The sequence below is a fragment of the Octodon degus genome, unplaced genomic scaffold (assembly GCF_000260255.1).
Source record: "Octodon degus isolate 3935 unplaced genomic scaffold, OctDeg1.0 scaffold00097, whole genome shotgun sequence".
NCBI lineage: Eukaryota > Metazoa > Chordata > Mammalia > Rodentia > Octodontidae > Octodon > Octodon degus.
Window position 1 is genome coordinate 9420461 of NW_004524673.1, and position 16082 is coordinate 9436542.

Below are 16082 nucleotides of genomic sequence, written 5' to 3' on the forward strand. Positions count from 1 at the left end.
TTATTTTGTTTTTGCCCTTGCCATGCGGAAGTAATCATCATTTCATAGTCATATCTGTAGCTTTTTCCTTAAGTTAAACCCCTTCTGGGTTTCATGTCTTATTTGTAAAGAGCACACCTCACCTCAAGATGAAAAACCCAACACTGGACTAAGGGTGAAATTTAGTGGGGAAGTGTTTATCCAGCATGGGCAAGGGTCTGGGTTTGATCCCCAGCTTTGCAAAATTAGAAAACAAAACACTAATACTGAATCTTAAATTCATAGGCAGAAGGATGCTTTGGTTTGATTCAACTATAATTCTTTATAAATCAGTATAAGGGGCTAGAAGAATAGCTTAGTGGTAGAGTATGCATTCAGCATGCTTGAGGGCACTATGTTCTGTTCTCAAAACCAAAACAACAGGAACAACCTAAAGATTTGTATTAACATGCAGCATGTACTCATTAAGTTATTGAATGGCATGCTCTCAAGGGAGATTTGTTTACTAAAACATTTATACTAGATTGTACTCTTCATGTCTGTAATAGCTTCAAAGTATTCCCATCACATCATTTGATCTTTAAAAAGTTTCCTTCAAGGTCTTGATCTGTAACAAATGTAATGACTGAGTATGCCTGCTTTCATTTTGTGTGAAATAGATTAGAACGTCTTGCCTGTGGGATTACATACCTTATCTTCTACCCCCACCACAATTAGAGTGAGACTTGTCACATGAGTATTGTCACATGTTCCCTGGAAATCCAGAAGCTGGATGTTTGGGGACATTGTGGAGGTCAAAGAGGCTTTTTAGGGAAGTGACCGTGAGAAATCAGTGAAATTGCACAGTTCAGGGAAATCGAAATTAATGATGGATGAAACTGGCCCGTTTTAGAGACCACATGCTGGGTAGAATCAAGCTCTTCAGTGCCTAGTTCTGCTCTGGTGCCCTGTTCCGCCTTCCCCAAGAGCCTTCTTCCAGCTGACTATAGCCTTTTCTTGCAATGTGTCAGTTGTGGGGAAAAAAAGAGTCTTTAAAGGCAAAGACCTATTAGGTACTCTTCCTTATATAGTCCAAAGAATTTTGAGGAAGCAAACTAGAGGACAGAGTTTTGGAGACCTTCTTCTTACTTCTAGGCCCCAAGACAAATTCAAGTTTGGCAGATGTGGAGGTGAGTAAGTCTTGCTTGTTTGCTGAAAAGTTGGCAGATCTAAAGAACCATTTTCTTTTCCTTCTCTTCCCACAACTTGCTAGATGTATAGCCTTGGGTCTCTACTTTTTAGCAAAGTATGGGAATTTACCTTCTCAGAGACCCTGCCTAGCTGTTGAGGCACATTCTGACTGGAAATACTTAGTATCAACTTAACCTCAGACAGCTCTCCCTCGGCCCAGCAGAATGGCCACTGACCATGGAGGTTTTGAATAGTAAATCCTGTGAGTTGTTGGTAGGAACTCTCAATTGAACATTCAATTCTAGGTTCAAAAGGTAACCTTAACTAGCCTAAAATCTAAAGAGGAAATCAAAACAGTTCATTTTTCTCAAGGAACGGTTACTTTCACAACTTCAATCTTTTCTAGAATTTCAATATTTCTAATGGCCACTAGAGACCCATTGCTATAGAAGGAGGCAATTCATTTATCTTTTATTTATTTTTTAAATGAGTAAATATCACTGGTTTTATTGGAGTCCAACTCTTGTTACAACCTGTGTCTAGAATCAACCTCAAAGACAAAACATTACAAAGTTCCCACTAGTTAGGTTCATAAGAGAAATGCAGTCCCTTAAAGAATTTGGATGCTGGGGCCATGAAGGAATTTTTTTTTTTTTCTTTACAGACTACATCACCAACTACTGGATGGAAAGGCAGCCCCATAGCCTGTAAATAAAAAGTTGAAGACATAGTGTCTGCCCTGCTGCTGAAGGTTTGCTCTTGGTGTTTGACTTTTTCTCCATCTGTCTTACTGTTTCATAAATGGACACATCAAGATTCCATGAGGGAGGCAATTTATTAAGGAATATTTTTGGTCTTTAATAGTTCGAGCAAAACTCAAGGAGCTCTAGATTGCAGGGGAAAGAATGGAAAGCTTATTTTGTTTTAACACCATTTAAGTACTTCTTTCTTGGCTTCTTTTAAATAAATACCACTAATAGCACTTGCCAGGAATCACTTCTATATCACATATGTGCAAGTCTCAACCGAAAGTGCTGTGTTGGAAACGTTGACAACTCTTCGTAAGAGCCATTTCCCTCACCACGACACGGGGAGGACTGAATTCCACTATTTACATTACAGCAGGGGCACTATCTCATTCTGCTTCCCTTAGGAAAAAAGAGGCTGGAAATCTTTCAATTAAACAGCTTGTGGGTCTCCCTTTCTCTGTCTCTCTCTTTCCTCCTCCCCTCTTCTTTCTTTACAGCACTTAAAGACAGCTTCCTGGCCAGTGGGCTCAGTAGTGTGGCGAAGCAAGGCCTACAAAATGAACCGACAAAATGTCTTGGATGCAAAGTCACCTGTAGTGAAAGTCAGTTTGTGCTGGAAATATTATAAGCAGCTAAATTAGAACCTTATGTATAGTCATAAAGGGGCATGGCTCTCAAGGAAGTCAGCAGAAATGTTAAAACATGAGAACTGTGGTCGGAGGAGCACCTGAAGCCCAGGCTTCAAGATAAAGATGCAGTGGCCAGCCTATGTGCCTCCTAAGAAACAGCAGTAACTTACACTTATACTATGATTAGCATTACCTAGTCCAGGATGCCACACAGGTGGGTGACCAGAGCACCTGGACCCAATCCTTTCCAAAAGTGGTTCTGTTCATTCCATGTACCTGACATGCTTCCCTATACTTATAATCCTATAGGTTGATTATGATTTGACACATGGCATACCCACATTGTGACTTTACTGTATAAATGACCCCTGACAATGGCCTCAATGGAAACCCACTTCTGCGACTCCTTTATCTTTCAGGATCTATCTCTCAATAAACTTTTCATACTCTTTGATAGGTTCTGGCCCTAGTATAAATTACTAGAATTATCATAATGGTCATCTACTATGGGGGAAGCACTTTAAACAAAAGCACATCTTCTTAAGACCACCTCCCCCTTCTCCAACACAGCCCAGGACATAATTTACTTCCACCCTTCCTGCTGCCATAGGGAAGACCTCCAGTCAGCTCTCTCAGGTATATCTAAACATGCCCTTCAAGCCCCTCCCTGGGAAAGGGCCATAAAAGCCTCAGTCTCCCTTTGTCTAATTGAGAGAATCCCTCATCCTTTTCCAAATTCTCTCTATATCCTCAAAGAAAATAAAGCCCCCTTCCCTTTTTCCTTCTGCCTGTTTCTCTGCTGCACCATTCACCTGAAAACACCTGTCACTCTTAACCTTTATCCTTTGGGATTCATTCTTTGATTTCAGGGAACACAAATTCAGTGTATCTGATATCCATCAGGTTGGGACTATACTTCTTCTGTATCAGAAGAACCAAATTCAAAGATTGGAGACGTAACTTCTCAGGAAAATGTACAGGTGATAAATGCTCCCCCAGATGACACCTTTTTTCTTAGAATCTGCATTCAGATTTAGAATAACAAGCACCATTGGCTAGAAAGGAAAATAAGGAAGTTCAGGAATTCAAACGATTTCCTGATCTACCCAAGAGGGCCTGTTTTCTGTATATAAACTAGCATTTAGTATTTTGCCAAGTAAAGCTAAAAAAACAAAATGAGGAGAAAAGTATTTTTAAAAAAGATGTGTTGGGCTGGGGAGATAGTTCAGTGGCTTAAGTGCCTGCCTAGCAGGCCCAGGATACTGAGTTTGATCCCCAGTATAAAAAAAAAAAAAAAAAAAAAAAAAAAAAAGGATGTGTCGTTTGAATGAACAACAACAACAAAACCCCAACTATCATGTATGTGTTGCTTTTAACTATTCTCAATTTATGTTTTCAGTACAACTGGAAAGCATAAAAATGCATGTCTACATTAATATATTCAAGCCAAGACTATTACAAAATTGCCATTTGTTTACAGTAGTCTGCTGTGATGCCTACTCATGCTAGCATGCAGGGAGATGACCCAAGAGCTATACTGACTAGAATTCAGACTTGTAATTTTTAGAAAGTATAGGTTTAGTGGCCTTTAAGGAGAGGTCACATATGCTCTCTGGACCAAGGTACCAAGAACTAAGTCAGGCAGACTACCAACCTGTGTTTACACACACACATGCACTTCTGCCTGCTGCTGGCATGCCCTGGTGGTCCTGGGTCCATGTCAGGGAAACATCCCGTGTTGTGCTAGATTCTGGACTGAAAATAGCACTGGTCATTTTAGGTGTGGACCCCAAGCTGCTTAGGTGGAATCAAACAAATATTCCAGAAACTCCTGCAGTTCAGAGGCCAGGCTTCCTGGAGAACAGGGAGCACAGTCTGTGGTTTGGGAGGGACAGCATTCTTAACAGTCCCTAGGAAATGCAGGGTGCTCACAAACATTACCATGCTAGATGTCCCAGTGCAAAGAGTTTTGTTTAACTTTAAAATGGTTTATAAAGCAGTCTCCTAGGAATTATAATTTTGCAAAGTGCTATTGGGGAATTGGGGATGAGTGAATTTCTTGAGTTTAAGAAAAGTGAATATTTCGTAGAAAGTAGCCAGTCAGTCACTCAGGCAGAAAGCAGCTTCTCCTTCTGCCTGAGAGAAGGAAGCTAGAAGACATTGGAAACACCCACCCAATCACCCACCCAGGAGTTCTTGGGAATAAGAAATTGCCCGCTGGAGGCTTGAATGGGTCTTTGATGGAGCCCTAATTCGCATCTGTTGCTCAGCCTGCCCTGGGAGAGCTTGCCATACAATTTCAGTCAGGAAGGTATGTGGTTGAGCTCTGTGTAGGGCAAACTACTGCTCTCAGTTGTTCACTGTTTTAACATTGAAAATTCTTGAATACAGAAATAGCCTCAGACCTTGACAAACCTGCACATTTATCACTTTCACTGTCTTAGAAAAAGAGCAAAGCATTAAAATCCAATCTAGTTTTGGAAAGAAAATAGGAATTAGAGTGCTACAAGAGAATTATCTTGGTAATTCTCTCTGTTTATTTTTGTTACCTTGTAATCTGTTTCCTGGACATAAATCTCCAGGAAGGAAAATGGCCCGTGAGCTTGCCTGGGGCTGGGCAGGGTGTGGCAGTTGGGGAACGCTCACTTCTGCTGCCTTAGGAGAGGAAATCTCTCACAGCTGGTGTAGACAGCTTTGAGTAGGATATGGACTCAGAGTAAGGAGGCAAGAGTGTGTTGGAAGTGGAATTGGACATCATGACCTAAGAGTTGGCCTGAAGACACTGAACCCACTGAGGCAGAGTCTGAGTTTCAAGGGCTGCAGCACTCAGCAGATTAATTCTATATTTTGCCTAATGTTGAGTAGGGAGCAAGGACCCAGGCAAATCATTAAAATGTATCCTTGGTCCTTTTCCAACCTCTTTTCTTTCCCTTATATTTTTCTTTATTCCCTTTCTCCCTCCTTCCTTCCTTGCTTCCACCATCTCTCTTTTCCTTTCCTTTTTTTTTTTTTAATACAGGAGAAATCCTGTTAAACCTTTAATAGATGCTTATGCAGATTTGTCAGTAGTTACTCAGCCAGTGGCCACTTGCAAACTGGAAAGTACTCAGTGTTTTTCCCTAGGTCTGTCAATTCACGTACCCCCAGTAACAGTAGGGTTGGTGAGACATAAGAGTAGGCCAGTTTATTTGAGACAATACCCAATGGCCATGGAAGATAAAAGGGATTAAACCCCACATTTAAGAGATATCTGCTAATGGGTCTAGAAAACATTCTGACTAGTCTTCTTATAATTACAAACTTTAAAAGGTTATTACATTCCAGATGCTTCTGCTAATGTCTCTAGCTGTATAAAAGATATCAAATCAATGGTATCCAAGAAGCTGAAGTGCCCTGGATCTTATCTTTATCATTTTTATGGGAAGACATTACTGTCTACTTGATACAAATCTTTTACTATATTCAAAATTATCCTGTTGTGATTATTTGACTCTTGAGTGTTTAATTGTTTCTTTGGCTTTGTCTTCTCCAGGTTTAAAGCTATTCCACCTACCCAAGATAAAAATGACTTATGTTTATTGAGGGCCTTTAGATAGAACCTCTGGAGAGTATCTCTGACTGCCAGTTCACAACTACAACCCTTTCAGCCTGCAGAAGCCAAAGCGGTCATCACTCATGGTTCTCTCATGGAGGTTCAGGTTGCTTCTTTCTTTCTTTTTGAAGCCTCAAGTTTAAGACTGCCATTACCTTCAAGTTCAAGTGTCACTACTGCCCTCTTGTGTCTCTGTGAGGGCAGAACTCAGTCCCCAGGCTGCTGGCACACCTGCAGAGAGCCCTAGGCAAAGGGAGGTGCAGTGCAGATAGCTGTGAAGGAGCAGAAGGGCCACATGATAAAATGGGGTTGACCAGGAAAACCCATGTCCAGTGAGGTGAGGTTCAGATGGGCTTGCTGCCTGGCTAACCAAGAAATTACTATGAGAGAACGCATGATCTTGCCCATGGACAATGAGCCAGTGCGGGTGTCTATCTTCCCTTTTGATAAGAACCCAATGTCAAGGACTGTGTGTCTCTTAACATTGACATTTTAATACCCAGCACAGGACTTGGCCCATTTCTTGAGATCTGTAAAGGTGTCAGATTCATAGCACAATTACATTTTAACTATGCATTCCCAGACAATGTTTATTGTTTTTTATGAGGTATATACTGTTCCACGAATTTCATATGTATTATTTTACTTTGTCACAGTACCCTATAAATTATTGCTCCCATTTTACAAATGATTAAAGTAAAACAGAGAATAGATAATTTATCCACATCACACATACAGCATCAGAGTCAGGATTTGATACCAGGCTATCTGTTTCTTGGGGGTCTTTCATGGATCCTTCCATCAGTGTCGCCCATTTATGTGCATGTCTCTCCCCACAGTGTGAGAGCACCTGCTGTGAGCATAATAAAGGACATTTTTTGATATAGAAAAATGACAGTTTAGCTTGTACTTCAATACTCAAACTATCAGGGGTTCTTTAATATTTTAGCTACTAACTACCCTCTTCCATTAAATAATATGTACATATGTAATTATTAAATTAAACTCAATTTGAACTGAGTTCCTATGTAGTAAATGGTCGCCACACTTAGTCTGTGAACAAAAGAACTTAATTAAATTAGTTAATTAATTAGATTGAATTCTTTTGAGACAGAAATAGATAAGGGGTTACCAAGTTTTGGGAGGGGAAGGGGGAAAGAGATGGAGAGAGTGGTTTTTGGGAAGAGGGGTTTAACTGGTATCAAAAATTGAGAGGTTTTTCAGATGTAAAGAGGTAGGAAAGATAAAAGAAGCCTTTATGAACTCCAAAGACCTGGAGAGGCAGATAGATCAGGTAGATCCTCAGCCTGAGAAAAAGAAAGCTGAAGCTTTTATGGCCTTTTGTCTGGGGTGGAGTTTGAGGGGGATGTTTAGAAATATCTGAGGAGCTGACTGGGGTCTTCCCTGAGGTGGAGGGAAAGGTGAAAGGAAATTGTACCCTGGGCTGAGTTGGAGAAGAAGGGCAGAGGTGATGTCTGGGAAGAGAAGCTGTTAGTTTAAGGGCTTCAGCCGTATTAGCTGACCACCATAATAATTTACCAATTCATACTAGGGCCAGAACCTAGCAAAAATGACTTCTAATATTCCATAGCAGAGTAGGGTAACTATGGTTGTCAACAGTTAATTGTGTATTCAAAAATAACTGGCAAAGAGGATTTTGTACATGTTTTCAACACAGAGGTTAAACATTAGAGGTGATAAATATGCCAATTCTTCTACACTGATAATTTATGTTGTATTCTTATAATGAAATACGATATTGTATCTCATAAATATTATGTACAATTGTTGAGTCAGTTAAAAAATTTAAAAGTATTTTAAAGTTTTTCTCTCAATGTGGTAAAAAGTCATAGTTGGAAAACACCAAGGTACATCTTGCTTTCTCTTCTGAGTACATGGCAAAATTTGTTAGCTTCAAGGGTCCATTTGCCTTAGGGAAAGAAGGGTGCGTGGTTAGCGACTTGGAGATTTGAAGTATTACAGTATGAATGTGGAAATAACATCCAGCCTCTGAATGTGCAGGAGAACTAAAGTTTCCAACTCTTCAACATCTTCCAAACACCTTCAACAGTAAGTCCAGTCACAGACCACGCAGGTCATTTTGTTATATTGAGGCGATTAGACCTGATGTGATCACAGAAACAATATTGATTGCCTGATAATAAAAGGGAGAAATCTTGACTTGTCTCTGCCCCAGGGACTGTTGGGAACAGGTCAAGATTATATGTGCCCACATATTGCCTCATTTAGTTTTGGATAAAATAGGGGCAGGAAAAGAGCCCAAGGCAGAGAAAGGGCTCCTCTAAACTCAGATGTTCAAGTAGGGCCCTATGCAGATGAGCCTGGGAGGTCCCCATGCCTATTGTATTTGCATCAAGCAGGTGTCTCTGAGGTGATTTCTCGGGCTGCTTTGTGGCATGGATGCTGAGTTGACAACCAGGAACCTTTCCTAGGAGCAACGTGGGTTGGGGTGCAAGCAGCGTTGGGGTATCAGAGCTGAGCCTCAAGCTGCAAGGCCACAGGGCCACCAGAAGGGCACTCTGAGAGGAAGGCTGACCAGGGATAAAGGGGTTTATAAAAGTAAAGTTAACCAGACAGGGTGGGGCATGCATGTAATCCCAGCATTGAGGAGGCTGAGGCAAGATGATCATTGCAAGTTTGAGGCCTGCCTCATGTGTTCACAGTGAGTTTAAGGCCAGCAGAACTATATGATGAAACCCTATCTCAAAGAAAACAGAACAGCAGGAGTTGAGTGATTTGGTTTGCGGGGGTGATCCAGAGTGCGTTACCAAAATGTTCCCAAACCTAGAAATACCAGATCATGATACACTAGCTACAGAATTTCTCCATGAATTCCAAGCAGTCTCACATTTCTCCCCTGTTCCGCAAATGTCCAAACACTGTGTGCCAGGGCAGGGAGAGCTGGAGTATCTTTATCCAAAAGGCTCTGCACCTTTCCTGGAGTATTATTCTCATCATTAAAGCAGATCACATCCAATTTGAAACTGGTTTGAACATTTTTTTGGGGGGAGGGTACAGTGGGCTTTATTGATGGTGTGCAAGGGTAGTGAGCCAAAGATCCCAAGTCCTTCGCCTTCTAGGGGGCCTGGGATGGAATCTGCGAGGCGGAGATTCTCAGTGTTGGAGCTGAGTAGGGCAGTGACTTCTACAGCATGGCCTCTCCATCTCTCTGGTCTCGCTGGGCTGTGGTGGGGGGAACACTTACCCCTTGGAGGCCATGTGGATCATAAGGTCCACCACCCTGTTGCTGGAGCCAAACTCATTGTCATACCAGGAAATAAGCTTCACAAAGTGGTCATTCAGGGCGATGTCAGCTCCAGCATCAAAGGTGGAAGAGTGGGTGTCACTGTTGAAGTCGCAAGACACAACCTGGTCCTCTGTGTAACCTGGGATGCCTCTGAGGGAACCATCTGACACCGGCTTCACCACTTTCTTGATGTCATCATATTTAGCCACTTTCTCCAGGCAGCAGGTCAGATCCACCACTGACATGTTGGGAATGGGCACACGGAAAGCCATGCCTGTGAGCTTCCCATTCAGCTCTGGGATGACCTTGCCCACAGCCTTGGCAGCACCAGTGGATACAAGGATGATGTTCTGGGCAGCCCCATGGCCATCATGCTACAGCTTTCCAGAGGGGCTGTCCATAGTCTTCTGGGTGGCAGTGGTGGCATGGACTGTAGCCATGGGTTCCTCCACAATGCCAAAGTTGTCTTGGATGACCTTGGCCAGTGGAGCTAAGTAGTTGGTGGTACAGGAAGCATTGCTGATGCTCTTGAGGGAGGTGTTGTACTTCTCATGATTCACACCCATCACAAACATGGGGACATCGGTGGAAGGGGCAGAGATGACAACCTTTTGGACACCACCCTTCAGGTGAGCCCTGGCCTTCTCCATGGTGGTGACGATACCAGTGGACTCCACCACATGCTCAGTGCCAGCATCACCCCACTTGATGTTGGCATGATTCACTCTTGGAAGATGGTGATGGCCTTTCCGTTGATGACAAGCTTCCCGTTCTCAGCCTTGACAGTGCCATGGAACCTGCCATGGCTGGAATCGTACTGGAACATGTGGACCATGTAGTTGAGGTCAATGAAAGGGTCACTGATGGCTACAACATCCACCTTGCCAGAGTTAAAGGCAGCCCTGGTGACCAGGCATCCCATATAGCCAAATCCATTCACTCCAACCTTCACCATCTTGTCTGGATTGCTGCTGTCTACATGGGAAGAACAGCTACCGGCGGACGCACAGGAGTAGAGAGCTGGTTTGAACATTGAGTGGTATTTTTTAAAATCATAGAAATCATGAGATTTCAATCTTTGTGTGAACCAGATTACTGGATAAAAAATTTAAAATTACATAAATTACATATTCTCTGTACATACAATGGTACTTTGGTTCACAAACTTAACAGACCAGAACTGTAGAAAAAATTAGGTTCATTAGGGTTGGCTAGACAGGTTGGTAGATTAAAGTGCCTGCTAAGGCAGATGTAGGGACCAGGGTTCGATCCCTAACATGCTGTGTCAGCCCTGCCTCCACGGTGCCCTGAGACAGTGATTGAGACTGGACTTGGTGACCCATACCTGTAATCCCAGAGCTAGAGAAGCTAAAATCAGGAGGATTACTATGAGTCTGACCTGTGTAGTGAGACCCTGTAGACTCTTTTTTTTTTTTTTTGAACCAGGGATTGAACTCAGGCCCTTGTGCTTGACAGACAAACACATATTCTACTAAGCTATCTCCCCAGCCCCTACCCTGTTCTAAATACATTAAAAAAAATTAAGTTCATGCATTGAGATACCCTTGTATGTATTTGGGTAAGCAGCTCAGGGATCATAGCTATATTTACTTCTCTGTTTTTATTGTGAGTTGTTTTTATTCTCTCAACTGCTTGCTGCACTGGCCTCTTACACTGGCAAGTATCTGTGTTAAAGAGGAATGTGTGGTAGTAAGCCTGTGTGTGGACTGACACAAGAATAGGCCAGTGATTACTACACCCTCATGTTTTTCTGCTGGCCTCAGTGGCTTCACTTACGTAGGAATCTACCTAGTTCCAAATTCTTATTAATTTTCTTTGAGAATCCTTTTAAAATTGAGATAAACTTTACTTACATAAAATTCACTTTTTACAAGTGCACAGTTAGGTAGTTTTCAGTATAGCTACAGAATTGTGGCAGCATTACCACTACTTCATTCTAGACCATTTTGTCACCACTGCCCCAAACCCAAAAACTTAAGCCATCAGCAGTTATTTCTTTATGTATTTCTCTATTCTGTGCTTTTCATCTAAAGGAAGTCATATAATATACAGGATTTGGTATCATTGTTTACTTGGCTTGTTTTTTTTTTTTTTTTAAGCTGAGAATTGAGCCCAGGGCCTCATACATTCTGGGCACAAACCCTATCACTGAGTTATAACCCTTGTCTCAACTTCTGGGCTTTTATATGTGGCTTATTTCACTTTGCATACTGACTTCCAGATTTACCCATGTTGTACTTTGTATCAGAATTTCAACCTGGGCTGGGGAGATATCTCACTGGTCTAAGCATCTGTCTGGCAAGCTCAAAGACCCAAATTTGAACCTCAGTAACACATGCCGAGCCAGCCACAAACTGAGCCTGCCACTGAAACTGGGCGTGGTGGCATATGTCTGTAATCCCAGCACCGAGGAGACTGAGACAGGAAGATCCACCACAAGTCTGAGCTGTGTGGTGAGACCCTGTACCAAATAAATAAATAAATAAATAAATAAATAAATAAATAAATAAATTTAATCCCTTTTGTTGAATAGTATTCCATTTTGTAGACATTCCACATTTTGCTTATTCCTATCAGTGGACGTTTAGGTTGTTTTCACCTTTTGGCTATTATAAATAACGTTTCTATGAACCAATGCGTTACAGATTTTTGTATAGACACATGTTTTCCATTTTCTTGAGTACATACCTAACCCTGGAAATGCTGGGTTGTGAGTTTAGTTTGGTTAAACTTTTGAAGAACCAGGAGATTTTCTTCCAGAGTTCTACATTTCCATAAGTGATATACATGGGTTCATATTTCTCCACGTCCTTGCTAACATTTTTTTTTCTTTTTGGTGCTGATAACCAGACAAAGGAGTGAGAAGTAATATCTTGTGTCAATTATCATTTTAAAATATTCAAAATATTAACATTAGAGAATGTGGATATATGTATCTAAGGATTTCCTTTTCTTTTATCACTACTTCATGGTCTTCCGCCCACCTTTGTTCACTGCTGTTGTACTTTCCTTGACTCTACAAAATGTACCCTACCTAGACTCCTTAAGCAAGTGACTTATCATATAACTTAGTATGGGTAGTAATTTTAATTACTTTATACCCAGAACTATTTCTTTATTTTTAAATGCACCAAAATACAGTTACTGCAAGTCTCTAGCAATTCTTTTCTGGTGGTACGGGGTAAGTTTTGCATCCTGTCACAAACATGACAGATGTGTAACCAAACCTTACTCTGTTAGTAACTTTACTTTTTAATTAAACTTTTACCCATTATGGGCAGAGGGCAGGTTGGATAGCTAGTTCTGAGTTAATTATAATTGCCATTATTTTTTATTTGTGGTGTTTGAGCAAGCAGTGAAACAGCAACTTAAGTCACATTTGCGATGGGACCATGACTCAATTAAAGCTTTTGAATAATAGGCACTAGTAATTAAGGTCATGGCATTCGAAGGAGCATCACTGTGCAGGATCCTGGCTTCAGCAAATGGTACTTTATAATGTGTCTCCAGGGAAAGGGCTGAAGGGAGACAGAACCTACCAGGTGGAAGCTCTCTCCTTCATGTTTCTTGCAAACTGGAAATGGAAATTGTGGAGAGTGTCTCCTGAAATTCTTCAACATTAGTTCATCAGTTTCTATGTCAGCGGTCCCAAATTGAATATACAGCTTCATCTGAAAGGTAACATTTTTAGTCCAGTTAAATCTGTCTACAAAAAGACAAGCTCCTAAGACTGAAAACCATGTGCAAACATTTATAAGGACAGTTCCATATGCACAAGAAATTAATAGTCCTTGGATTTTGCAGATGCCACCTATCCAATCATTTCCAATCTGAGAGTGGATCTATGCATCATAAGAATAAGAAGAGTGAGGCACAGAGAGGCATTGGACTCATTCCCTCCTAGAGGCAGCCTGGGTGAGGCATCTGGCTTTCATTTTAGGTTTTTAACAGCTGATATCATCTCCTCTAACTTAAAGTACTTACGTGGTTGCCTGTAGCCTGATTTTTTTTCAAAATTTTATTGATAAACAGATAGCAATGAGACAGTTTCGAATCAAATCGGTAGTACAGTTTCAATAACTAATACACACTGCATATATTCTTCTTAGTGGATAATTGCTATACAAGATGCAGACTTGAGATCCTATTTAAAACACCATTAGAACAAATCATTCTATTCATTAAGAGAATGTAACTATATATCTATCCTAACCACTTTGAATACACAGATACAAAATGGACATTCATCTGTATACCCCCTTTTTTTCTAAGTTCCGTTATTTGAATATTATAGGTGTGTAAACTCAGCAAAATATTCTAAAAGAGTCCAGTAGCCCATAATAGCATTGGGTCTTCTGTTTAACTGGCAATGTCAGAAATTACTGACCTGAGTCCCCCACAGCTCAACATAACAACATGGCTTTACTTCCTATATTTCGTCCTCATACTTTTCTACTGGATGGTTAAGACCAAGGTAAAGCAGGACCTATGCAACAAGAGTTGTAGCTTTTGGGTCTGAGAAGGTCAGTGAAATCCCCTCAGGATTTATCCTGAGATCCTGTACCTCAGATTGTAGAACCTTTGTCAGTGTCAGCCATGTGGATGAGTCACGGCCATTGCTTGGCCAATGTGTTCTCTGTGAAAGCCTGAGAGAGTGTCTTCTCCCCATGTGACTCTCCTTATGTAGCCTGATATTTTGTATGTCAGTGATAGAAAATCTCTTCAGGAAATAAAGAAAATTTTTATTCAAAAATGAAACAGTATTAATATTAGGGACAAGAAGGCCCCAGAGAGAGGACTAGATTCATGCTTTGCACATTGCTGGAGTGGACATCAAACCATCCTTGAACATGAGGAGGTTATTAAAGGATGAAGTTGAGAGAGGACTGATTATGTCTATGAATGGTCCTTTTTCTCCTGTACCCCTCTCCTACCTTTTAGGCCTTCTAGGCTTTCCAGGGATGCAGGCCTTGCCCAACTCAGTCATTTGTCGCAGGGCACTACCTAGGCCATTTTTGGGCTGTTCCTCCCCAGTTTACAATGATTCTTTTTAAAATATGTGGAGCCATTGCAAACTGGGTATTCAACTTTGCATTATGTCAGTAATACTTAAATAGGAGGGGAAACATATTGGGTCCTCTAGAAAGTATAGAGAGCCCTTTCTGATCCTTGTCTTGGTCCAGGAAGTTTGTATTTGTAATCCTATGAATTACAAAGTTCATATTACAAGTTTATATTTGTAATCCATAAATTACTGGAGTCCCATCAAGTTAATACCAATCTACTACTTCTAGTGCAAACCATGGGGAGAATAAAGACACTAAGGCATATTTGTACTTTTGTGGAGCCAAAGGGTCCCAAGTCCAGCCATGATGGGGGCTATCTGGAACAAAGGCCTCCACTCAAGGCCGAACCCAGGTCTTATTCATTCATGAAGGAGGAGTGGCTTGAGGATGGGTGACAGAATGGCAGGAAGTCAGTGAATGCTGTGAGCTGGGCTAGGTAGGAGGCCTGCATTCACCTCTGCAATATGCAGAAAGAAGGATATGCAGAAAGAGTGCTTTGTGTTACACATTTGAGATAGTATCTAATGTTTTGGGGTCAGTGCTTCAGCTCTGATGTGTGATCTTTCAAACCCCAGGAAGTTATAGCCTCTGTCTTGAGGCTCCATTCCAGCTGACAGCATGGAGCATTGGTTCTTCTCAACTCAGCTCACACTAGAAAGCAGCAAGTGGGCATTCCAAGGAAACATACCATGTCATCTTCCTAGACTACCACCAGCACCTTGGCTAGATGGATATGCATTGATTAAAGCCAGTCAAAATGATGACAATTGCTCTTTTTTCAAGGAGAGTTGCCTACGTGGTCCTCCACAGAAAGCATGCTTTGATGTGGAGAAAAATATACACATAGTTTATTTGGGAATGCTTTCAGAATTGATTCCAACAGGCAAAAGGAAGGAAGGGAAAGCAACAGGGAGAGGTTGGTTGTAGTATAGTCTCTAGAGGCCTTACTAGGACTTGCCTGAAAAGATTTTCTCTGAGGTTAGAATACCTCTTGAAGAGTTGTTTTAAGCTAGAGAGAGAGGCCTGAACCTTCTTGTTTCTGTATAAATGAGTCCTTGAACAAAGACTGAACCTGTGTGGGAAATAACTTTTAAGGAAGAATGAGACATAGAAGAATAACCAAGGTAGCTCTTACCCGCCAATAGAAATTTCTAGAGAGGGCAAAAGCTAAATCAGCATATGATGACTATCAGCCCAGGGCATACCCATCAGCTATGGCACAGCCTTTCAGTGACAGAGCGAGATCTGGGAAGTGAAGGGAGTGCAAAGGAATGAAAGAGAAAGATAGGGAAGGATAGAGGAGGGGAAAAGATGGGATAAAGGCAGGATAAAGGGAAGGAAAAAAGAGGAAGGGAATGAAGGAAACAAATTTCTTCCTTGACTACTGTTCATTCCAGCATAGAGACTGTGGCTATGAAGTATAATTTCAGGAGAATTTCTAAGTCTCTTGGTCCTTCATTGGTTGGTGGAAATGTTGACTATTCCTTTTAGGTTCTCTCGGTTGCTTAGTTACTGTATTTCTGTCTTTTCTTTCTCTACACTTTCAAAGACTTCATGATTCTCTTATTTTTATGATTGCCATCACCAACATTGAAAATACTGAATATG

General features: G+C 41.3%; 1 pseudogene; it reads right to left on the minus strand.

The window, feature by feature from the left end:
• Positions 1 to 9341: 9341 nt before the first annotated feature.
• Positions 9342 to 10342, minus strand: LOC101560245 (annotated as a pseudogene).
• Between the last annotated feature and the right edge of the window lie 5740 nt (positions 10343 to 16082).